The sequence below is a fragment of the Oncorhynchus mykiss genome, chromosome 4, assembly GCF_057628025.1.
Source record: "Oncorhynchus mykiss isolate SJ-2025 chromosome 4, ASM5762802v1, whole genome shotgun sequence".
Classification (NCBI taxonomy): Eukaryota; Metazoa; Chordata; class Actinopteri; order Salmoniformes; family Salmonidae; genus Oncorhynchus; species Oncorhynchus mykiss.
Genome location: NC_143025.1, coordinates 13,858,416 through 13,883,446, shown reverse-complemented (window position 1 = coordinate 13,883,446; position 25,031 = coordinate 13,858,416). Strand labels below are relative to the sequence as shown.

The 25,031-nt window shown below is 42.1% G+C and overlaps 1 long non-coding RNA gene across 2 annotated transcripts; it reads left to right on the top strand.

Annotated features, from left to right (window-relative positions):
* Positions 1-1,334: 1,334 nt before the first annotated feature.
* Positions 1,335-23,046, top strand: LOC149983917 (uncharacterized). 2 transcript variants are annotated; one of them, XR_016495580.1, is made up of 4 exons: positions 1,337-1,538; positions 7,222-7,381; positions 18,249-18,363; positions 22,493-23,046. It is a non-coding gene; the product is annotated as an uncharacterized LOC149983917 (long non-coding RNA). The 2 variants fall into 2 exon arrangements; XR_016495579.1 differs by lacking the exon at positions 18,249-18,363 and having other exon boundaries at positions 1,335-1,538.
* The last annotated feature ends 1,985 nt before the right edge of the window (positions 23,047-25,031 follow it).

Here is a 25,031-nt window from a genome sequence, read left to right as displayed (position 1 = left end):
TACAGAAGAAGACCAGTGTGGGCTTTCCTCATAGGATACAGGGTTAAGAGGGGAGTTTAATACTAAGCTGTCAAGAGTCCACACTAGCACCATCTTTTTCAAACGAGCTTGAGATTCAACAGCATGCACCTACTTAGTTACATAATGAGAGATGTCGAGAGTCTTCACATACCCCTTCCCACCCCTCATCTCCCAACCCGCCTTCCCGTCCCCCCATCCGCCTCCCCCCTGTCATCCCACCACTCAACCCCCCACACTCCTCCCCCTGTCCCCCCACCCCTCACCCCCCGTATGGGCACACTGTAGTCAAACCAGCTCGAATATGGATCTACATAGCCCTCTCATACTTCAAATCAAAAATCTCTTGTGAGAATAGACATTCATTGTACACGTGGATACACTGGAGGTCTGTCTGCAGGGAAAATGTTATTCTTTTTCTTTCCTGGAGATGGATGGGTAGGTCTGAATGTGTTTGTGTATGAGTCAGTGTGTGAGCGTTAGAGGGGAGGCTGAGTAATCGAGTGCCTCTTGTTGGTTTTTTTTCGGCAAATTGTTCTTGAATTCTCAGGCACTAGAGAAACGGTTACTTCTCACACTGGGCCCTCTGTGTTCTTTCACTCTGCATCTCACTAACCGTGGTCTCTGAGTAGACTGGCTGGCAGAGTAAGGAGAGTGGGGAGAAGGAGACAGACATGCTCTTATTGTGTGTTTCTGGGTTCCCATATAGTTTTTTTTTTAAATAGAATGACGGAGGGAAAAACAAAATATTTATTGTGAAGGAAGGAGAGAACGGGAGGAACAAGATGTAGGGAAAAAGAGAGAAAACGTGAGACAATAAGAGAGTTAGAGAGAGAGAGAAAGAGAGAAGGCAAGCTGTGCAGACGGACAAGGGTGGTGACGTGGACAGAAAGATCAGGAGAGAGAGAAACAGACTGAGAGGAGAAAAGGAGGAGCTGGGCACAGGCAGAAACAGAACCAGGCAGAACCCTCCGCAAAAAAGAAACCAAGATAAAATACATATTCAAGAATTACAACATTCAACTGCATAAAACAACCATACTTTCTGACAGACCACAAATGATAAAAGAGAAGGGCCTGGCAAGAGGTGTAAAAGATGCAAGAGAAAAACCAGTTAATAAAAAAGGGAAAACATTTGCATTTCCATCCCTGTCCAGCAGGTGGCCTATGTGGCTCTGCGTCAGGGCTGTGGAGGGCGTGTCTCGCTGAGTATTCGGGTCAGGGGGTTCGTTGTCGTGTTGAAGAACGCAGCTCACATCGGAGCCACAGTGGCGCTCTGTGAATCCCCCCTCTCTCTTCTTTCTCTCTCTCTCTCACTCTCTCCGTCCCCCTCGCTACGAGATGAGCACGCACTGCGCTTCCTCTGCAGCCCGCGAGCCCCCACTGAGGCTTGCAGGGCATGGATGGAGGGAGGCAGAAAGGGAGGGGGATGAGCGATGGGAAGAGGGAGAAGGGGAGGGAATGAGTGAGAGAAAGGGGAAGAATGAGAGACAATTTGAGAAGGAGACGGAATAAGAGAGGTAAGGGAGAGTGGGGTAAGCGTAGAATTTTTATACATTCAGCATCACTCGGTCAGGGGCACTATAGTATTCTTTCTAACAAAGATATATTCATATATTTCAGAATGTTGTGTTTCCCTGAAAAAAAAATTGAATGAATGTAAACATTACAGTTTTACAAAAAACTGGTCCCATGGCACAATTTAGCCCAGGTATGGGGTAAGTTGAGACGCAGGACGGGGTAAGTTAAGCCATCTACACATGGCTGTACTCAATGAAATATTTTATTTATTTAACATTTATTTAACTAGGCAAGTCAGTTAATAACCTCTCTGGGATAGGGGGACGCAAATGTCCCACCTGGCCAATTGCCAGGGAAAATGCAGAGCGCCAAGTTTAAAAAAAAATGCTATAAAATTCAAACTTTCATTAAATCACACATGTAAGATACCAAATTAAAGCTACACTCGTTGTGAATCCAGCCAACGTGTCAGATTTCAAAAAGACGAAAGCATAAGAAGCTATTATCTGATGATAGCACAACAGTAAACAAAGAGAGCATAGCATATTTCAACCCTGCAGGCACCACACAAAACGCAGAAATAAAATATAAATCATGCCTTACCTTTGACAAGCTTCTTTTGTTGGCACTCCAATATGTCCCATAAACATCACAAATGGTCCTTTTGTTCGATTAATTCCGTCGACATATATCCAAAATGTCCATTTATTTGGCGTGTTTGATCCAGAAAAAAACAGCTTCCAATTTGCGCAACGTCACTACAGAATATCCAAAAAGTTACCTGTAAACTTTGCCAAAACATTTCAAACTACTTTTGTAATACAACTTTAGGTATTTTTAAACGTTAATAATCGATCAAATTGAAGATGGGTCTATCTGTTTTCAATACAGGAGGATCACAAACTAACGCTACTTTTCAAGTCTTGCGCAACTCTCAAACAGTACTCATAACGTTACCCTGTTCCAAGATGGCCGTATTTCTTCATTGGACAAAGGAATAACCTCAACCAAATTCCAAATAATGGTGCCATCCAGTGGAAGCAGTAGGAACTGCAAACAAGTGCCTTAGAAATATTGTTTTCCAATGAGAACTTATTGAATAGACAGTGACCTAAAAAAAAAAATCTGAATGTTTAGTCCTTGGGGTTTTGCCTGCTACATAAGTTATGTTATACTCACAGACATGATTCAAACAGTTTTAGAAACTTCAGAGTGTTTTCTATCCAAATCTACTAATAATATGCATATATTATATTCTTGTCATGAGTAGCAGGAAGTTGAAATTGGGCACACTATTTATCCAAAAGTGAAAATGCTGCCCTCTATCCCAAAGAGGTTTTAAGAAAAAAATATTATTTACAATGATGGCCTACCAAAATCAAAAGGCCTTATGCGGGGACAGTGGCTGCAATTACCACTAACTTTTAAAACCATGTCTATCTTTATATCCCAAACATAATTCAACACAATCAAGATCGATTTTTTGTCTTTTAATAATTTCAATCATATTTTAAAGGTCAACTGCACTTCCTGATTTGGCCTTGTTTTTCATCAATGCTCATTAAGAAAGGTTAGCGGCCATGACAGAAGTCAAACAAGAGTTGTCTTGGGGTTGTGGTTTGATGTAAGTGTTTCATGCGTGTGTCTTTGCCCTTCAATCACAACAAACAAGGACAATAGCTAGCCAGTTTGAGTTAAAACATTATTGAAAGAAAGCTGGTAACGTGCATCAAACATGTCGTCACGGTTGCATGATTATGAGCTAGCTAGCTACGGTGCCTTCAGAAAGTATTCACACCCCTTGATTTTTCCTACATTTTGTTGTGTTACAAAGTGGGATTAACATGGTTTAAATTATCATTGTTTGTCAACGATCGAAACAAAGTACTCTGTTACGTCAAAGTAGAAGAAAATATTTAACATTTGTTTTAAAAAATCATGAAAAATATAACACTTAAGTATTCAACGCCTTGAGTCAATACAAATTAGAATCGCCTTTGGCAGTGATTACAGCTGTGTGTTTCCGGGTAAATCTCTAAGCTTTCCCCACCTGGATTGTGCAACATTTTCCCATTATTCTTTAAAAAATTATTCAAGAGCCTCCCGTTGTAGCAATGAGACAAGATAGTAGCTACTACAACAATTGGATACCACGAAAATGGGGAGAAAAAGGGGTAACATTTTTTAAAATTTAATTAAAAAAAAAAAATTATTCAAGCTCTGTCAAATTGGTTGCCTGGGAATGCCAGATGAGATCCAATCAGGTCAGAGTGTGAGGTTTTTAGTGAATGCTCCCCCCCACCCCCAACATGATAGTGTTAACTACGTTGCACAACATTTTCCCAAACCTGCTGCCAAAACACCATGTAGGCCTACATTTCCAGTCGCAGTCACCCCTTTAAAACCCAAACCCTCTTACAGAAGAGGACCAGTATGGGCTTTCCTCATAGGATTCAGGGTTAAGAGGGGAGTTTAATACTAAGCTGTCAAGAGTCCACACTGACACCATCTTTTTAAAATTAATTTAAGAATTCAACAGCATTCACCTCCTTGGTTACATAACGACAGATGTCGAGAGTTTTCACAACTATACCCCTTCCCACCCCTCATCCCCCAACCCGCCTCCCTGTCCTCAATTTCGAATTCAGGCTGTAACACAACAAAAATCGGGAAGTCAAGGGGTGTGAAAACTTTCAGAAGGCAAATCTTCCTCTCACATGACATGTTAAGGAGAAGCTATGTATTTAGCTAGTAACATCCCGGTATCATAGCAGCACAGCCTACCAAACAATGACAAATAGCTAGGTAGCTAGCTAGCTATAAACAAAATGTAGCTACTTACCAACTACACACCAATCTCAGGCCAGTCGGATTTAATCCATATCCTGCCCATCTTTACAAGATTGTTGAATAACTTAATTGAAGCCCATTTTCACTAGCGTAGCTATTTCCCAAGCAAGGGTAAGTACTAACCACTGTCTGGGAAGACGTTCCAGTGGGCGAGTTTGTTTTGCGTGACCCATTTCCTGGTTGCTAAAATTCTAATAGTTCACCTAATTTCAGTTTATGTGACAAAACAAGCAAGTATAGTGTAGAGAGTCATGGTAACTTCTAAACCGTTGTGAAATATATTTTCCATAACCAAATGTATTGGTGTACAAAACATAAAGTAAAAATTTCAAAACTTAAGAAGGGGAAGCATAGACATAGCCTTCATAGAACAGATCTAACAATTCTTAGAATTGCGTTCGTTGAGAATGAAAGATTTACAACACACATTTCTATGTTCATTTGGTTAGATTGCCCAAAAAGTTACATATTGCAGCTGTAGCATAGGCCAGGCCCTGATGTTACTTCATATCCCAGTGAAAACACCTTGCATTACACCTGGGAATAAAACACTTCAATTTGCTCAACTTGCCATTCACTCAACCATAGGCTCATCTTACCCCAAGGCAAACATCTTGACTATATTAGCCCACACAGCTACAAGGATGCACTTTCATGCTAGGTTTAGGACCTAATTTTGAAGTGTATAGATACACCAACAGATGTATACAACAATCTTAAAAGTATCTACTTTCATTTGGATACAAGCATCATGAAACCTCTAACACAATAAATTATTTGACTTGGTGAAGATCAGATTCGTGGACCTAACTTGTTTCTCACTTTTTCCATGTGGTGTCTTCCTTCACAGACTCCATGAAATACCTCTTCCTAAATATTTGGTAAAATGATTTATTTTGTGTATGGTTTCATAGAAACAAGAGTGGCTCAATTTACCCTTTGGCTCAACTTACTCTTATAAAGAGAGATGATGTGGGAAAGAGAGAATATGTTTTTGAGAGAAAGAGACATCTTATCTCCCTGTTTCATTCATCTTACATACCCAAGTGAGGATGCAGAACCAAACACAATCACAGTCGAGAAGTCACACACATGCAGATCTAATGCAATTTGGTATACTACGGTAGTATTACTACTCCTCAAAATTTAAGCCACTCATATAAAGTACCCCCCCCCCCCCCCCCCCCCCCCACACACACACACACACACACACACTCGAGCACATACATACACATATAAAATAATAAAATACAATACAATGATAACACAATATGATGATTTAGTGTCCCTCTTGCAGTTGACGCTCATCACGGGGGAGGTTGGGGCTCTTTAATACTGCTTATGCAGCGCGGCAGACAGGTGAACTGGGGACATGCTGGCTCCAGCTCAGCATTCAGGACACAGCTACTATACACACACTGCAGAGAGAGGAAGAGAGCGAGGGAGGGAAAAAAGTAGGGAGAGAGAGCAGAAATAGAGACAGATGAGGAATTTCAGCGTAGTAGCGTCTAGAGCGTTTAGACTCATAATATTCCACCTCGTAACCAAAATACACTCTCAGGCTTACCACAGAGAGAGGATGGGGGAGGGAGAGAGAGAAGGATGGAGCAGGGAGACAGAGAAAATAGGTCTGTCAGTGCAGTCTACTGTATTTAGTGTAATAACAGAGCAGAAGTGGGAGAAAGATGGAGAGAGGGATAAGGAGACAGAATGAGCGAGGGATAAGGAGCCAGAGAGAGAGAGATAAGGAGACAGAGAGAGAGGGATAAGGAGACAGAATGAGAGAGGGATAAGGAGCCAGAGAGAGAGAGAGAAGGAGCCAGAGAGAGAGGGATAAGGAACCAGAGAGAAAGAGATAAGGAGCCAGAGAGAAAGAGATAAGGAGCCAGAGAGAAAGAGATAAGGAGCCAGAGAGAGAGGGATAAGGAGACAGAATGAGAGAGGGATAAGTAGCCAGAGAGAGAGAGAAGGAGCCAGAGAGAGAGGGATAAGGAACCAGAGAGAAAGAGATAAGGAGCCAGAGAGAGAGGGATAAGGAGACATAATGAGAGAGTGATAAGGAGCCAGAGAGAGAGAGATAAGGAGACAGAGAGAGAGGGATAAGGAGCCAGAGAGAGAGGGATAAGGAACCAGAGAGAAAGAGATAAGGAGCCAGAGAGAGAGATAAGGAGCCAGAGAGAGAGGTATAAGGAGCCAGAGAGAGAGGAATAAGGAGCCAGCGAGAGAGGGATAAGGAGACCGAATGAGAGAAGAATAAGGAGCCAGAGAGAGGGAGATAAGGAGTCAGAGAGAAATGGATAAGGAGGCAGAGAGAGAGGGAGACAGAGAGAGAGAGGGATAATGAGACAGAGAGGGAGAGGGATAAGGATCCAGAGAGAGAGAGAGATAAGGAGCCAGAGAGAGAGGGGGATAAGGAGACAGGAGGAGAGAAGGATAAGGAGACAGGGTGAGAGAGGGATAAGGAAACAGAGAGAGAGGGTTAAGGAGGCAGAGAGAGAGGGATACGGAGACAGAGGGAGAGGGATAAGGAGCCAGAGAGGGATAAGGAGACATGAGTAGAGAGTGATAAGGAGACAGAGAGAGAGGGATAAGGAGCCAGAGAGAACGAGATGAGACAAACAAAGAGGGATAAGGAGACAGGAGGAGAGAGGGATAAGGAGTCAGACAGAGTGGGAATTGAGAGAAAAGGAGATAAGGGAAAAGAGAGTGGGATAAGGAGAGAGAGAGCTGCTATCCTTGTTTTATTTAGTTAATTTGTCCTTTCCTGCCTTTCTTTCTTTCTTTCTTTCTTTCTTTCTTTCTTTCTTTCTTTCTTTCTTTCTTTCACCCAAGTGGCTCGAGTGGCACCGCGTTCTAAAGCACTGCATCTCAGTGCTAGAGGTGTCACTACAGACCCTGGTTTGATTCCAGGCTGTATCACAACCGGCCATGATTGGGAGTCCAATAGGGCGGCACACAACTGGCCCGGGTTTGGCCGGGGAAGGCCGTCATTGTAAGTAAGAATTTGTTCTCAACTGACTTACCATGTTAAATAAATACATAATTTCTTTCTTACTGCAACAAGTGCTCACATATCTGAAACAACTTGGCAATTTCAGAACATGCAGGGATACTATTGTAGGGATAATGATACTGTTGTGTTTTTTTCTAAGTTTGCATAACAAAAGCCGTGTAACAAGAACCTCGTTCGAGCTAATGTGTAATCAGGGCCAGACAACAACATAGCCACATTTTCCAATTACAATTTTTGTTGCACAGATACTAAAGAAGTCTTCTCAAACCACCACAGCTTACCTGTTACATAAACATTCTGTATTAGTGGGTCTCAAAACCTGATCCTGTTCTTGACATACAGCCTACCTGGGCAGCCGATGTTGTTTTGAATGATAATTATTGTCATAAACTAAGGTTAAGATGACATTCCTACTGCTCAGCTCATGAGAAAGAAGGGCGGCGTTGTTTGGTTCATAATCCATTGTAGGGAGGAGAAAAAGAGCAGTGCGACAGTTATGCAAGCTCAATGGATTAGTGGGCGATTGTTGCTCACTTCTTTAATCCACTATGCTAACGTGCTGAATGACGTACGGTGGAAGAACTAGGACAGAACACAAACCAACGTTTAGAAACCGGCTAGACGAATTAACCTTTGGGTGAAACCATTTTTGCATGATTCTGACCCATGATTTGACCTGTGTTAACTACATTTTAACCCCTTTTTATTCAGAGCTCACATCTTTCCTTTCTGTGTGTATTTGTATGTGTGTGTGTTGACACTAAAAATCAGGCTTCTGACGTCTCAAGCTTATTTTGACATTGGGTGGAAGTGTGCCAAAGGCCACCATCGGTTAGTAGAAGTCAACTACACACTGAGAATTTTTTATTTAATTTCTTTATTTAACCTTTATTTAACTAGGCAAGTCAGTTAAGAACAAATTCTTATTTACAGTGACGGCCTACACCGGCCAAACCTGGACGACTGGCCGCCCTATGGGACTCCCAATCAAGACCGTGATACAGGTTGCGATGCAGCCTGGAGAAAGACGTGTGTTAACGTTAAGTGCGTGTGTGGGCGGAAGGGGGGGTGTCTACACACTTCCACCACTTAAACTACACTTAGCTACATTCACTTGAGCACAAGGGTTAGGTTGTCTGTTGGACATGGGAAACTATGAACATGCTGTTGTTCGTTTCTAGTTGACATGGTTTGCAGTTATCCAATGGATAACTGAAGCAATAACAGTCTGCTGGGAAGACAGTAGACACACACGTCAACATTTTTATGAATGGCATAACTGTGTATTAAGTTACATACTGCCACTGTCGCGGGGACAAAGCTGGTATTAAATCTATAAGATAAAAAAATACCCACTGATTTTGAGACACTTTAGTATAAAAACCTTCATTATAGGAACAAGAACAAGCCGTCTGCATTCTAAAGGCCAAGCTGTAAGTCCCAATCCAAGGATTTAGGACACATTCAAAAGTCCAGGCCTGCATTCTACGATTAAGTGTGCTTTCATTAGTTGGCCAGTTGAAGGCAAGGATGACCTGCATGGCCTAGGTTGCTGGGTTGGACTCTTGCAGGAGCCCAACCTCCCGAGGGAGTAATGAGAGTACTTCAACAGTGTGTCGGCCATAGAGCTCCAAAAAACGATCCCCTTTCAAAAGCTGCTCTATGAGCACAACATGGCCAGGGATGAGACAGACCAAACAGAAAGGCCACAGTGCCGTTTTATTGCTACATTTGTTTAATCAGGCCCAACATTCTATTACCTCACGGAGACCCTATAATTATAATAATTACACCCTTTTCTTTTAAAGAAGAGGACCATTTAGGGCCCAGCTGAAAATGAACACTTTGTACATTGTTGACATGGGGCGATTGTGAACAACACACGTCCTTGTGTGGAAGGGGCGACTCAAGACTGAGGGAATCTCTTGATGAATGAGGGTCTCATTTCGGCGCCCGCCAGGACCTGTCGAGCGAGAATCGCTTCTTGTTCCTTTGGAGGCGCTCGCTAGACATCTTGGCTCCGCGGTGGTGGCTTTGCGCCTGGCTGCGTCTGAGGAGATTTGCTCTTTTAAGAAAACACACCGTGTGAAAACGGCGGCTTGAAAAAGGGGCTCTGCTTCTCCCAAACGGGGAGGGGGTGAGGTCATAGAGGTGGTACCTCAGTGGAGTCTTTGTTAGGCTGTGGCTGGAACGTCTGAGACATTTCTGGAAATCTCTGCAAACTGTGCCATAGCCTCTCTCTCTCTCTCTCTCTCTCTCTCTCTCTCTCTCTCTCTCTCTCTCTCTCTCTCTCCTTTTCTGCAGTTCCTTGGCTGCCCCAGCTGATTGTGAGGGTTTGGGTTGATTGTGAGGGGGCACTCTGTTTGCTCAGACAAAAGGCCTTCTTTCTGCTGAAGAAAGCAGAGTTTCCGGCTTGAGTTTGCTGATTGCCCATATAAGGGGATGGGGCCAGGGGGACATGGATTGGAAGGGGGAGTGATGATGGGGGGGGGTTAGTCACAGGCTGGGGCGGTCCGAACAGAGCCACAGCTGCATCCTAACACAAAGAAGAGAGAGAAACACTGACCACTGTCTTCAGCCTGAAAAAAAAATTATAATCTTGAAAATAATGGGACACAGTTTGGCTAACTTGACAGGGATGACACTTTATTAGCTTAGCCTTTTCAGATCCGGATCACACCAGTTTCACCTGATTTAATCAACTCTGCATCTGTTGCCAGAACGGGGTGATGAATCAGACCGCAAATATCCCTAATATACAGTAAGAATAACCCTGTCATGCACACACATACATATTCCCTTGATGCACACTTAATGCACATTACCCTACTACACAAAGACTGTCTCATTCTCTTTACCCTACTACACAAAGACTGTCTCATTCTCATTACCCTACTACACAAAGACTGGCTCATTCTCTTTACCCTACTACACAAAGACTGGCTCATTCTCTTTACCCTACTACACAAAGACTGGCTCATTCTCTTTACCCTACTACACAAAGACTGTCTCATTCTCTTTACCCTACTACACAAAGACTGTCTCATTCTCTTTACCCTACTACACAAAGACTGTCTCATTCTCTTTACCCTACTACACAAAGACTGTCTCATTCTCTTTACCCTACTACACAAAGACTGTCTCATTCTCTTTACCCTACTACACAAAGACTTTCTCATTCTCTTTACCCTACTACACAAAGACTGTCTCATTCTCTTTACCCTACTACACAAAGACTGTCTCATTCTCTTTACCCTACTACACAAAGACTGTCTCATTCTCTTTACCCTACTACACAAAGACTGTCTCATTCTCTTTACCCTACTACACAAAGACTGTCTCATTCTCTTTACCCTACTACACAAAGACTGTCTCATTCTCTTTACCCTACTACACAAAGACTGTCTCATTCTCTTTACCCTACTACACAAAGACTGGCTCATTCTCTTTACCCTACTACACAAAGACTGGCTCATTCTCTTTACCCTACTACACAAAGACTGTCTCATTCTCTTTACCCTACTACACAAAGACTGTCTCATTCTCTTTACCCTACTACACAAAGACTTTCTCATTCTCTTTACCCTACTACACAAAGACTGTCTCATTCTCTTTACCCTACTACACAAAGACTGGCTCATTCTCTTTACCCTACTACACAAAGACTGGCTCATTCTCTTTACCCTACTACACAAAGACTGTCTCATTCTCTTTACCCTACTACACAAAGACTGGCTCATTCTCTTTACCCTACTACACAAAGACTGGCTCATTCTCTTTACCCTACTACACAAAGACTGTCTCATTCTCTTTACCCTACTACACAAAGACTGGCTCATTCTCTTTACCCTACTACACAAAGACTGGCTCATTCTCTTTACCCTACTACACAAAGACTGTCTCATTCTCTTTACCCTACTACACAAAGACTGGCTCATTCTCTTTACCCTACTACACAAAGACTGTCTCATTCTCTTTACCCTACTACACAAAGACTGGCTCATTCTCTTTACCCTACTACACAAAGACTGTCTCATTCTCTTTACCCTACTACACAAAGACTGGCTCATTCTCTTTACCCTACTACACAAAGACTGGCTCATTCTCTTTACCTTACTACACAAAGACTGTCTCATTCTCTTTACCCTACTACACAAATACTGTCTCATTCTCTTTACCCTACTACACAAAGACTGGCTCATTCTCTTTACCCTACTACACAAAGACTGTCTCATTCTCTTTACCCTACTACACAAAGACTGGCTCATTCTCTTTACCCTACTACACAAAGACTGTCTCATTCTCTTTACCCTACTACACAAAGACTGGCTCATTCTCTTTACCCTACTACACAAAGACTGGCTCATTCTCTTTACCCTACTACACAAAGACTGGCTCATTCTCTTTACCCTACTACACAAAGACTGTCTCATTCTCTTTACCCTACTACACAAAGACTGTCTCATTCTCTTTACCCTACTACACAAAGACTGGCTCATTCTCTTTACCCTACTACACAAAGACTGTCTCATTCTCTTTACCCTACTACACAAAGACTGTCTCATTCTCTTTACCCTACTACACAAAGACTGTCTCATTCTCTTTACCCTACTACACAAAGACTGTCTCATTCTCTTTACCCTACTACACAAAGACTGGCTCATTCTCTTTACCCTACTACACAAAGACTGGCTCATTCTCTTTACCCTACTACACAAAGACTGTCTCATTCTCTTTACCCTACTACACAAAGACTGTCTCATTCTCTTTACCCTACTACACAAAGACTTTCTCATTCTCTTTACCCTACTACACAAAGACTGTCTCATTCTCTTTACCCTACTACACAAAGACTGGCTCATTCTCTTTACCCTACTACACAAAGACTGGCTCATTCTCTTTACCCTACTACACAAAGACTGTCTCATTCTCTTTACCCTACTACACAAAGACTGGCTCATTCTCTTTACCCTACTACACAAAGACTGGCTCATTCTCTTTACCCTACTACACAAAGACTGTCTCATTCTCTTTACCCTACTACACAAAGACTGGCTCATTCTCTTTACCCTACTACACAAAGACTGGCTCATTCTCTTTACCCTACTACACAAAGACTGTCTCATTCTCTTTACCCTACTACACAAAGACTGGCTCATTCTCTTTACCCTACTACACAAAGACTGTCTCATTCTCTTTACCCTACTACACAAAGACTGGCTCATTCTCTTTACCCTACTACACAAAGACTGTCTCATTCTCTTTACCCTACTACACAAAGACTGGCTCATTCTCTTTACCCTACTACACAAAGACTGGCTCATTCTCTTTACCTTACTACACAAAGACTGTCTCATTCTCTTTACCCTACTACACAAATACTGTCTCATTCTCTTTACCCTACTACACAAAGACTGGCTCATTCTCTTTACCCTACTACACAAAGACTGTCTCATTCTCTTTACCCTACTACACAAAGACTGGCTCATTCTCTTTACCCTACTACACAAAGACTGTCTCATTCTCTTTACCCTACTACACAAAGACTGGCTCATTCTCTTTACCCTACTACACAAAGACTGGCTCATTCTCTTTACCCTACTACACAAAGACTGGCTCATTCTCTTTACCCTACTACACAAAGACTGTCTCATTCTCTTTACCCTACTACACAAAGACTGTCTCATTCTCTTTACCCTACTACACAAAGACTGGCTCATTCTCTTTACCCTACTACACAAAGACTGGCTCATTCTCTTTACCCTACTACACAAAGACTGGCTCATTCTCTTTACCCTACTACACAAAGACTGGCTCATTCTCTTTACCCTACTACACAAAGACTGTCTCATTCTCTTTACCCTACTACACAAAGACTGGCTCATTCTCTTTACCCTACTACACAAAGACTGGCTCATTCTCTTTACCCTACTACACAAAGACTTTCTCATTCTCTTTACCCTACTACACAAAGACTGTCTCATTCTCTTTACCCTACTACACAAAGACTGGCTCATTCTCTTTACCCTACTACACAAAGACTTTCTCATTCTCTTTACCCTACTACACAAAGACTGTCTCATTCTCTTTACCCTACTACACAAAGACTTTCTCATTCTCTTTACCCTACTACACAAAGACTGTCTCATTCTCTTTTATCCTGTGGAAGTTGGAGCCTTCCTTGATATAAGACTTCTGACGCTGCGTATGCAAGGAGGCAGGGCGTATATCTCCTTCCCGGTGCAAATAGACAGATTTATATGCCTCTCCCCAGAAAACAGATCAATGACTGGCTGCGGCACAGACGGGTGAAGGGGTTCGAATCACTCTGTCACTGTCACAGTGCCTGCCGCAGCGGCCGGCTTTTACAGCTGGGAAGTCAGACAGACATGGAGAGACAGATCACTTACTGTAAAATGAAAACAAATATGGTTATGCTTAGGTCATACAGAGGGAAAAGGGATGCTTCGTAAGCCAGGTCACCTCACTTAAAGCCTCATAATTCACTATGGCAACAAGTCAAAATACTTCCACTCAAGCTAAGGGACCTGCAGTAATAGTCTGCCTGTCCCTACCACTTGAGGGAGAAGCTATCCCTAACAAGAACTGTATACATGTATATTGTTCTAATTCTACACATTCAGTTACACAGCATTGTTTAAATATTCCCCATGTAATGTTATGGGGACTAACATGGCTGCCATAGAATGTTGAAGTGTTATGTAAATGTATCATAATGCAGATATCCGCATTGGCCCAACTCTCTAAATACTGTATATGGCTCTGCTCCTAACCACATACAGTGCCTTGCGAAAGTATTCGGCCCCCTTGAACTTTGCGACCTTTTGCCACATTTCAGGATTCAAACATAAAGATATAAAACTGTATTTTTTTGTGAAGAATCAACAACAAGTGGGACACAATCATGAAGTGGATGACATTTATTGGATATTTCAAACTTTTTTAACAAATCAAAAACTGACAAATTGGGCGTGCAAAATTATTCAGCCCCCTTAAGTTAATACTTTGTAGCGCCACCTTTTGCTGCGATCACAGCTGTAAGTCGCTTGGGGTATGTCTCTATCAGTTTTGCACATCGAGAGACTGACATTTTTTCCCATTCCTCCTTGCCAAACAGCTCGAGCTCAGTGAGGTTGAATGGAGAGCATTTGTGAACAGCAGTTTTCCGTTCTTTCCACAGATTCTCGATTGGATTCAGGTCTGGACTTTGACTTGGCCATTCTAACACCTGGATATGTTTATTTTTGAACCATTCCATTGTAGATTTTGCTTTATGTTTTGGATCATTGTCTTGTTGGAAGACAAATCTCTGTCCCAGTCTCAGGTCTTTTGCAGACTCCATCAGGTTTTCTTCCAGAATGGTCCTGTATTTGGCTCCATCCATCTTCCCATCAATTTTAACCATCTTCCCTGTCCCTGCTGAAGAAAAGCAGGCCCAAACCATGATGCTGCCACCACCATGTTTGACAGTGGGGATGGTGTGTTCAGCTGTGTTGCTTTTACGCCAAACATAACGTTTTGCATTGTTGCCAAAAAGTTCAATTTTGGTTTCATCTGACCAGAGCACCTTCTTCCACATGTTTGGTGTGTCTCCCAGGTGGCTTGTGGCAAACTTTAAACAACACTTTTTATGGATATCTTTAAGAAATGGCTTTCTTCTTGCCACTCTTCCATAAAGGCCAGATTTGTGCAATATACGACTGATTGTTGTCCTATGGACAGAGTCTCCCACCTCAGCTGTAGATCTCTGCAGTTCATCCAGAGTGATCATGGGCCTCTTGGCTGCATCTCTGATCAGTCTTCTCCTTGTATGAGCTGAAAGTTTAGAGGGACGGCCAGGTCTTGGTAGATTTGCAGTGGTCTGATACTCCTTCCATTTCAATATTATCGCTTGCACAGTGCTCCTTGGGATGTTTAAAGCTTGGGAAATCTTTTTGTATCCAAATCCGGCTTTAAACTTCTTCACAAGAGTATCTCGGACCTGCCTGGTGTGTTCCTTGTTCTTCATGATGCTCTCTGCTCTTTTAACGGACCTCTGAGACTATCACAGTGCAGGTGCATTTATACGGAGACTTGATTACACACAGGTGGATTGTATTTATCATCATTAGTCATTTAGGTCAACATTGGATCATTCCGAGATCCTCACTGAACTTCTGGAGAGAGTTTGCTGCACTGAAAGTAAAGGGGCTGAATAATTTTGCACGCCCAATTTTTCAGTTTTTGATTTGTTAAAAAAGTTTGAAATATGCAATAAATGTCGTTCCACTTCATGATTGTGTACCACTTGTTGTTGATTCTTCACAAAAAAATACAGTTTTATATCTTTATGTTTGAAGTCTGAAATGTGGCAAAAGGTCGCAAAGTTCAAGGGGGCCGAATACTTTCGCAAGGCACTGTATAGTAGATCAGATGACCCTACCCCAATCCTAACCCTGGACCAGAGGTAAGGGTCGACTACTCCCCATTCTCTTAGACAAAAGCTGGATACACATTACAGCTGTGCTGACCCACCTCAGATCAAATATATATTTATTTTTCATCCTCTCCCTTCTAACAAAAATGCTGCCTAATGATCAGGTCTCAAAACTATTTACTGTACACGATGATGTTATGCAGTTATGCAGTTATGCGGTCATGTCCAAAATGATTGACCCCCTTGATATTTGTTATTTATAATATTGTTTTATACTAATATAATTGCCCAGATAAAGATTTTGTTTAACAAATAATTTTTTTCTTCTAAAAAAAGATATAGGTCCAAATGATTGGCACCCCTGTTTTCAATAGGGGTGCCAATGTTTTCCCCTGTTTTCAATACCTTTCAATACCTCGCTCTTTTTCTAAAAATCTTTTAAGAACACAATGGGAGTGATTTTAGACCATTCCTCCAAAACACAATCTTTCCAGACCCTTGATATTCTTCGTCTGTGCTTATGGAATGGCCTCTTCATTCAAACCATAGGTTTTAAATGGGGTTCAAGGTCAGAGACTGAGACAGCAATTACAGAAAATTAGATTTTGTGGTAAATTAATAATTTCTTTGCGAATTTTGATGTGTGCTTGGCGTTAAAGTCTTGCTGGAAGATCCACTTGCGGATAAGTTTCAGCATCCTGGCAGAGGCAACCAGGTTTTTGGATAAAATGTCCCTATACTGGGTAAAGTTCATGATGCCGTTGACTTTAATAACAAGGGCCCCAGGACCAGTGGAAGCAAACTAGCCCCATAACATCAAAGATCCGCCACTATATTTTGCAGTAGTTCTGAGATTCCTTTCTGCATATACATTTTTCTTTCGATGCAAAACCCACCACTGGTGTGCATTATGAAGTCATCTGACCATAGCACCAGTTCTAATCCAAGTGTCATTGCCATTTTGTAAACTCCAGATCACATTTGTTGGATGACATGAACATAGAGCTCTTTGCGTGACACACCAGTGGTGGGTTTTACATCGAAAGAAAAACAAATATTACATGTTAAACAAAATCTCTTTCTCTGAGAAATTATATTAGTATAAAAATAGATAATTTCCCAAATGTTTTGAGAATATAATACAGCTCCATATTTGTATTACTTATTTTATAGTCTTATCTGCTTATCTTTATTACGGGAGCCAATCATTTTAGCATACAGTGCATTCATAAAGTATTCAGACCGTTGAACTTTTTCCACATTTTGTTACATTACAGCCTTATTCTAAAATGGATTAAATAAAATTAAAATCCTCATCAATCTACACACAATACCCTATAGTTAGTGAATTTTTTCTGGTAGGAGCATCACTGGCTGAGGGCAGGTTTTCATCAAGGAGCTGGCCTTCGGCAGGTAGAGAGCTGGCCGCCCGGCCAAACTGAGCAATCGGGGGAGAAGGGCCTTGGTCAGGGAGGTGACCAAGAACCCGATGGCCACTCTGACAGAGCTACAGAGTTCCTCTGTGGAGATGGAAGAACCTTCCAGAAGGACAACCATCTCTGCAGCACTCCACCAGTCAGGCCTTTATGGTAGTCAGGCCTTTATGGTAGAGTGGCCAGATGGAAGCCACTCCGCAGTAAAAGGCACATGACAGCCTGCCTGGAGTTTGCCAAAAGGCACCTAAAGATTCTCAGACCATGAGAAACAATACTCTCTGGTCTGATGAAACCAATATTGAACTCTTTGGCATGAATGCCAAGTGTCATGTCTTGAGGGTACCTGCCACCATCCTTACGGTGAAGCATGGTGGTAGCAGCATCGTGCTGTGGGGATGTTTTTCAGCAGCAGGGACTGGGAAACTAGTCAGGATCAAAGGAACGATGAACAGAGCAAAGTACAGATAGATCCTTGATGAAAACCTGCTCGAGTGCTCAGGACCTGAGACTGAGGCGAAGGTTCACCTTCCAATAGAACAATAACCCTAAGCACACAGCCAAGACAATGCAGGAGTGGCTTCGGGACAAGTCTCTGAATGTCCATCTCACTCATACAAGCATGCATACATGCACTGACACACACACACACACACACACACACACACACACACACACACACACACACACACACACACACACACACACACACACACACACACACACACACACACACACACACACTGTAACAGGCGGTAGGCAGTCCCACGACACCACCACCTTAAACACTCTTCTCCTTGAATGGCTTCTAATGGGGCAATTTGCCACAACTTTTCCCCATCCTCCCACTCCTCCATCTGACGCCTCACAAAATGCCTATCTATTAAAAAGCCCTGGATATGACATGTGGTGCACAGGGACCCAACCTCATTACATGCCTTGTGGGAGATTATTAAAATGTCTCCTCTGATTTCAGAGTGCTTTTACTCATGACAGGATGAGGAGGAGGACGGATACAATAACCACCACATCTACACACTTGACTTGGCCAAGCATGAAAAAGGAACGCAAATGAAGTGTTGGTTATTCAGGTAATAACAGGTTATTCATTAGCAGTACAATGACAGAAATATAGATAATCGATGTCAAGGAGATAGGATAACTGAAGCAGGAGATAGGATAACTGAAGCAGGAGATAGGATAACTGAAGCAGGAGATAGGATAACTGAAGCAGGAGGTGGGATAACTAAAGCAGGAGATAGTATAACTGAAGCAGGAGATGGGATAACTGAAGCAGGAGATAGTATAACTGAAGCAGGAGATGGGATAACTGAAGCAGGAGATGGGATAACTGGAGCAGGAGGTGGGATAACTAAAGCAGGAGATAGTATAACTGAAGCAGGAGATAGTATAACTGAAGCAGGAGATGGGATAACTGAAGCAGGAGATAGTATAACTGAAGCAGGAAATGGGATAACTGAAGCAGGAGATGGGATAACTGAAGCAGGAGATGGGATAACTGAAGCAGGAGATAGTATAACTGAAGCAGGAGATGGGATAACTGAAGCAGGAGATAGGATAACTAAAGCAGGAGATAGGATAACTGAAGCAGGAGATAGTATAACTGAAGCAGGAGATAGTATAACTGAAGCAGGAGATAGGATAACTGAAGCAGGAGATAGCATAACTGAAACAGGAGATAGGATAACTGAAGCAGGAGATAGGATAACTAAAGCAGGAGATAGTATAACTGAAGCAGGAGATAGTATAACTGAAGCAGGAGATAGGATAACTGAAGCAGGAGATAGTATAACTGAAGCAGGAGATGGGATAACTGAAGCAGGAGATGAGATAACTGAAGCAGGAGATAGTATAACTGAAGCAGGAGATGGGATAACTGAAGCAGGAGATAGTATAACTGAAGCAGGAGATAGTATAACTGAAGCAGGAGATAGGATAACTGAAGCAGGAGATAGTATAACTGAAGCAGGAGATGGGATAACTGAAGCAGGAGATAGGATACCTGAAGCAGGAGATAGTATAACTGAAGCAGGAGATGGGATAACTGAAACAGGAGATAGTATAACTGAAGCAGGAGATAGGATAACTGAAGCAGGAGATGGGATAACTGAAACAGGAGATAGTATAACTGAAGCAAGAGATAGGATAACTGAAGCAGGAGATAGTATAACTGAAGCAGGAGATAGGATAACTGAAGCAGGAGATAGGATAACTGAAGCAGGAGATGGGATAACTGAAACAGGAGATAGTATAACTGAAGCAGGAGATGGGATAACTGAAGCAGGAGATGGGATAACTGAAGCAATACTTATACTAGTGCTTTTACGAGGCTAATAGACATCATTCATCAGACACAATGGGGACTCAGTGATTTGCACTTCAGTCGACTGCAAGGGACCGAATCGTTTGCTAATGTGTCTTTTTATGGGCCACATTCAGTACAAATCTTTGGCTGGCTGGTTTCCCAATATAGATGTTTTAAAGCAACACAACCCACATTAGGCTTTGACCTTTACCAGTGTTGAGAGAATAGGGAACTGAACTTCATGCGGGACAGTGCCCTTATCCATTCAATTTCCATTTCGGATTAGTTGCTTGGCCAAAGGGGAGTCGGATAATTGCCATCTGATGGAACTGAGAGATCTGATGGAAAGTTGTACATCAAGTTAATGCTCCATACTAAAGGGAAAATGTCCTCTTTTGATACTCAATAGACATGGTATTGCTTCCAGATTTAGAGACAACATACGTTCTGAGCTGAAACAAAGAAAACAGAGGTTCCATATCAGTTTTGATAGATGTCCTTACATGATGTTTTCCTCTCAAGATCAAGCACTCCAAGAGATTCAGACATAAAATACCCCATAGACTCATTGACGTATTCCCATTAATCGCCCCGTTAAAAATTGATTAGAGGTGGGGAGGGAAATGGGAAGCTCTTTCATTACCGTAGCTACCTCCCAAGACTGTAATCCCCAGAGAGATGGTACTCCATAGAAATATGGAGAAAACCATGTTAAAATCTTACCATTAAATTCATTCTTATTTTTCTTTCAAACACTTGATAATCAAGGAAAAGCAGGTGTTGCTGTTCTCTTTGTGTTGTTGATAGGAGGCTACACGATCACATATCTTCCCATTGTTATAAAAAAGGACCCTTTATGTACCATCGCTACGACATTGATAGACTAGCAATAACTAAAGCTGTAATAAATAACATACGCCATTTAGCTGACACTTTTATCCAAAGCGACTTATAATTTAAGGACATCTGCCTGCATACATTTCACGTATGGGTATCCCCAGGATTCAAACCCACAATCCAGGCAGTGCAAGCGCCATGCTCTACCAACTGAGTTACAGTGGACCACAAAAATTGCTTAAAGACGTCTCTCAACAATGGTATGTTTCTATGTGGGGCAATTGAGGTCACATGTTTTAGGGAAGGCCCTAATATGGTGTCAGAGGTATCACACAAAACAAGTGTTGACCCATTTTCTCCAAGTCGACCTGGAGGTGACATTCTGCCTCAGAGGTCAAGAGTAAGATAGGACTTCATTATCCTTAAGGATGTATTGAAGGATATCCGTTTCAGAGCAGTTCCACAGTGCAGGTTTGATTAAATTACTGTACGTCCAGGATTTCATTTTTTTACATCAAGAAAGGAATGGACTGTGTAGAAGTATGCAGAAATACATATGTGCTATTTGGTGCATGGCATCATTCATTTCTATGATATTTGCTGTAAATGTGGCATCATGGCTGTTGATCAAGGCTGAACCATTCTGAGTTCCTCTGTTGTCAGGATGGGATCAGGATAAGGTGCCCAGGGTCAAAAGGCACCACAGGAGCCATGATATCACTGCTAGGCTAGCATGACCCAGTGCCTGTGTCACAGAGCAACGTTTTTTTTAGAATGACCTCATTCTTCCTCTTACAGTGGGCGGTTGGACCGATAACACACAACTCTCTGGCTTCCCTTCTCTCTCATATAAACACAGACAGAAAACGTAAACCTTCATCGACTTGTTGACCCCAAACGACAGTTAATAGCTAGACATAACACATTCCCAACACAGACAAAACACACTGAGTGTTTTGAATGAAGTTTCATGTTTTCAATTGTATGTTTTTATCTGGTGTTATCCAGCCATTAACAGTTGGATACAACAGACAGCTCTAACAGTCATTGTTCTGGAAAAAGGGGTTGAGCTGAACCCAGTGAACTAACATAACCGTCCTCTCTGACAATACGATCAACTTCCCCCTACACTTCCTGTTATGAGACTGACCCCTCAATCTCAGCAATACCTGATGGGACAGAGACACATGTCCAGAGTAACAAAACCCAGTCTCCATTTTCCTGTTTTGAGTCGCTCTTGAGGAGGTTTATTTTTGACGTTTGCTGCTGCTGGACTTGAGCCAGATATGGTTGCTGGATGGAAACCCACATAACCCCCTTAAACATACCCTCAGACACCTCCACATCCTACTATATCATGAAGGATATACACTCCATTTCTAAAGTAAACCATACCTTGTTTGGGCAACAGCAAAGTTGTAACATCATGACATGCGCTCTGTTCCTCCTCCCTCCCTGTATAGCAAAACGACTTCAAAAGAAGAATAGGATGGATCATGTTCTGTGAAGAGGTGGTGGGAACGGAGGTCATTGGTTCACTTGTTGGAAAGCTTATCAAAATATTGGCTAATATTCAAATCCATAAAGAATTATTATAGCCAAAAAGGTCCACAGAAGCTGTATGTCTGTTCATAAATACCTTCTTCTGTCACATGACCATGTCCCCTGACCTTCCAACACACATTTCCTTCCTCCTGTTAGCCTGTCAGCATTCATCCTGTCACAGCTACTTCCTGGGCAGTCGTCGCTAATCATTACAATACCTCTCTGAGCTGGTAGCCTAATGCAAGCACCATCAGTGCTTTAGAAGTACAGGTTGGGACATGGACTTACTGCAAATGGACAAAGAATGGTCATCATAAAACATGACCAATGTGGCATTAGCACCGGACTAAGAGATTCAGAAATATAAAAAATGCATCTTGGACAGTAAGTTATATGAATGAGAGCGAGGCCAATGCTATTTTGTGTTAGGTTACTATTGCATCCATAAATGGTTGAAATGACGTCACACCCTCTAACACTAATCTCTCTTGACTGCATGTTTTCCCCTACAGTTTTTTTCTCTTCAGCAGAACGGCCTTGATCTTCAAGTGATTTGAGTGACTGAAGGATTCTCACATCGTTTGTTTCCTTGGACTGCATTGCTCACAGGGCCACACAATAAAAACAATCAAGACTGTCAAATTGTATTAAAAGTGCCTTTCAACGGGAAGTAATTTTAGCTTTCTAGTGAATATAATTAGCATTGTGTGATGTAACTAAAGGGACCAGAGTTGCCGGTGAAATGTCCATCTGTCACTTTTTTATCACATCTCCTGGCATCTACCGGAAGCAAAAAGGTTTTCAGTGTTGTTTCAAGTACACATTGGAAAGGAAAATAAAATGTCAAAAATATTTTTGAGTATGGCCACACCCACATTATTAACACATGAGAAAGCATTGATCATGGCTCTGTTAAAAATGCATGCCCCCAAGGGAAGTAGAGAAAAACTTTACATCAGAAAGTGTATTTTTAGATATAGTGTATCTTCCAAATGTGTAAATGTGTTTGTTAGCCCGTTTGTGCTCAACGCTACTGTAGGTGAATCAATAAAAAAACACAAACTTATTTTCTGGTTCATTACAAACCTTTCACTATCATAATGTATTTACATGTTCCATTCCATGAGATGCTTTGGATGCTAAAAATATTCTATCTAAGGTCCCCGCACAGCCTCAAAACTCACTCTAAAGATTTTTCAACCTAATTCATTTCTTATATTGCAATAAGTTACAGCTGAGAGCAGCTTATTTAAGACTTCACCTATAACGTTTGACAAGTACTGCTATGGTGCGAATCTACTGATGTCACTCTGATTTAGCAGGGGTGTTTGCATGTTTTGCAGAGGCGGCTGTGGGAGCGAGATGAGCTGTGTCTCGAGGCGGGTGAAACAGGGTCCCATCTGTGGAGCGTAGTGGACATACACAGTGGGGTGGTAACATGCCCTGGGGCCAGGATAACCTCAGATGGCTGACTGCATAACCAACACAATCTCCATGTTGACATTGGTTGGATTGTGTGCATGTTGGAATAATGACCGCATCACCAGCACAGTCCCCATGTTGACATTGGTTGAATTGGTTACATGTTGGAATAATGGCATGAGCTATGGGACCATATTAGAGAAACTCAAGCCATTGTGCTCTCTCTGATATTGTCTTTTTCTCAACTTGATTTGCTCAACTTCTGTGTCTTCACTCCGTCCTCTTTCGGGCTCCTTTTAAAAAAGGTCATCAAGGAGAGGCGCAAGGAGTGTGGACGAAAATGCTCTGGTATGAAACGAGACTCACCTTTCCACTCGCTCGTAACCAGGAAAATGACGTTTACAGGGGTGGAATCCCCAAATAAATGTGTAAAGTAATCAAAACAAATTTTGTGAGTTCTGCAAGACAGTTTATATACTGAACAAAAATATAAATGCAACATGTAAAGTGTTAGTCCCATGTTTCATGAGCTGAAATGTTCCATATACACAAAAAGCTTATTTCTCTCAAATTTGGTGCACAAATTTGTTTACATCCCTGTTAGTGAACGTTTCTCCTTCGCCAAGATAATCCATCAACTTGGACAGGTGTGGCATATCAAGAAGCTGATAAAACAGCATTATCCTTACACAGGTGCACCTTGTGCTGGGGACAATAAAAGGCCATTTTAACATGTGCAGTTTTGTCACACAACACAATACCACTGATGTCTCAAGTTGAGGGAGCGTGCAATTGGCATGCTAACTGCAGGAATGTCCACCAGAGCTGCTGCCAGAGAAATTAATGTTAATTTCTATACCATAAGCCACCTCCAATGTCGTTTCAGAGAATTTGGCAGTACGTCCAACCAGCCTCACAATCACAGACCATGTGTAACCAGGCCAGCCCAGGACCTCCAAATCTGGTTTCTTCACCTGCAGGATTGTCTGAGACCATCCACCCGGACAGCTGATGAAACTGAGGAGTTGTTCTGTCTGTAATAAAGCTCTTTTGTGGAGAAAAACTATCTGGGCCTGGCTCCCAAATGGGTGGGCCTATGTCCCCCCAGGCCCACCCAGTCATGTGAAATCCATAGATTAGGGTCCAATGAATTCATTTCAATTGACTGATTTCCTTATATGTCACATGTTGCATTTATATTTTAGTTTTGTAAATATAAAAGGATACGTACGATATCATTTTAAACATCTGCATGCTTTTCTCCCTTGAGAAAACAACAAGTGCTTCAAAGTGGATGTAACAGACATAAAGACTCTTCCGTGAAGGACTCAGGTAGGATACACATGACTATCCTCAATGAAAGGTGGCCGTCGAAGAGAGGAGGACACAATTCCATTAGCCTATTAACAAAGTGACACTCCTCGACTATTCGACTAGTTATCGGTTTCCGGGTCATTGAGAGGACAGAGGACAGACTTTTCTCCAAATGAGAAAAGGTCATTGTGTTTGCATAGACTACCGACATGATGACTGATGCCACCATTCTGATTATGTCCATCGGCCAATGGGGCATGGAGAGTTATCATAGACGGGATAACTCCTTGAATGGGTCTTGAGTATGAAATTCTG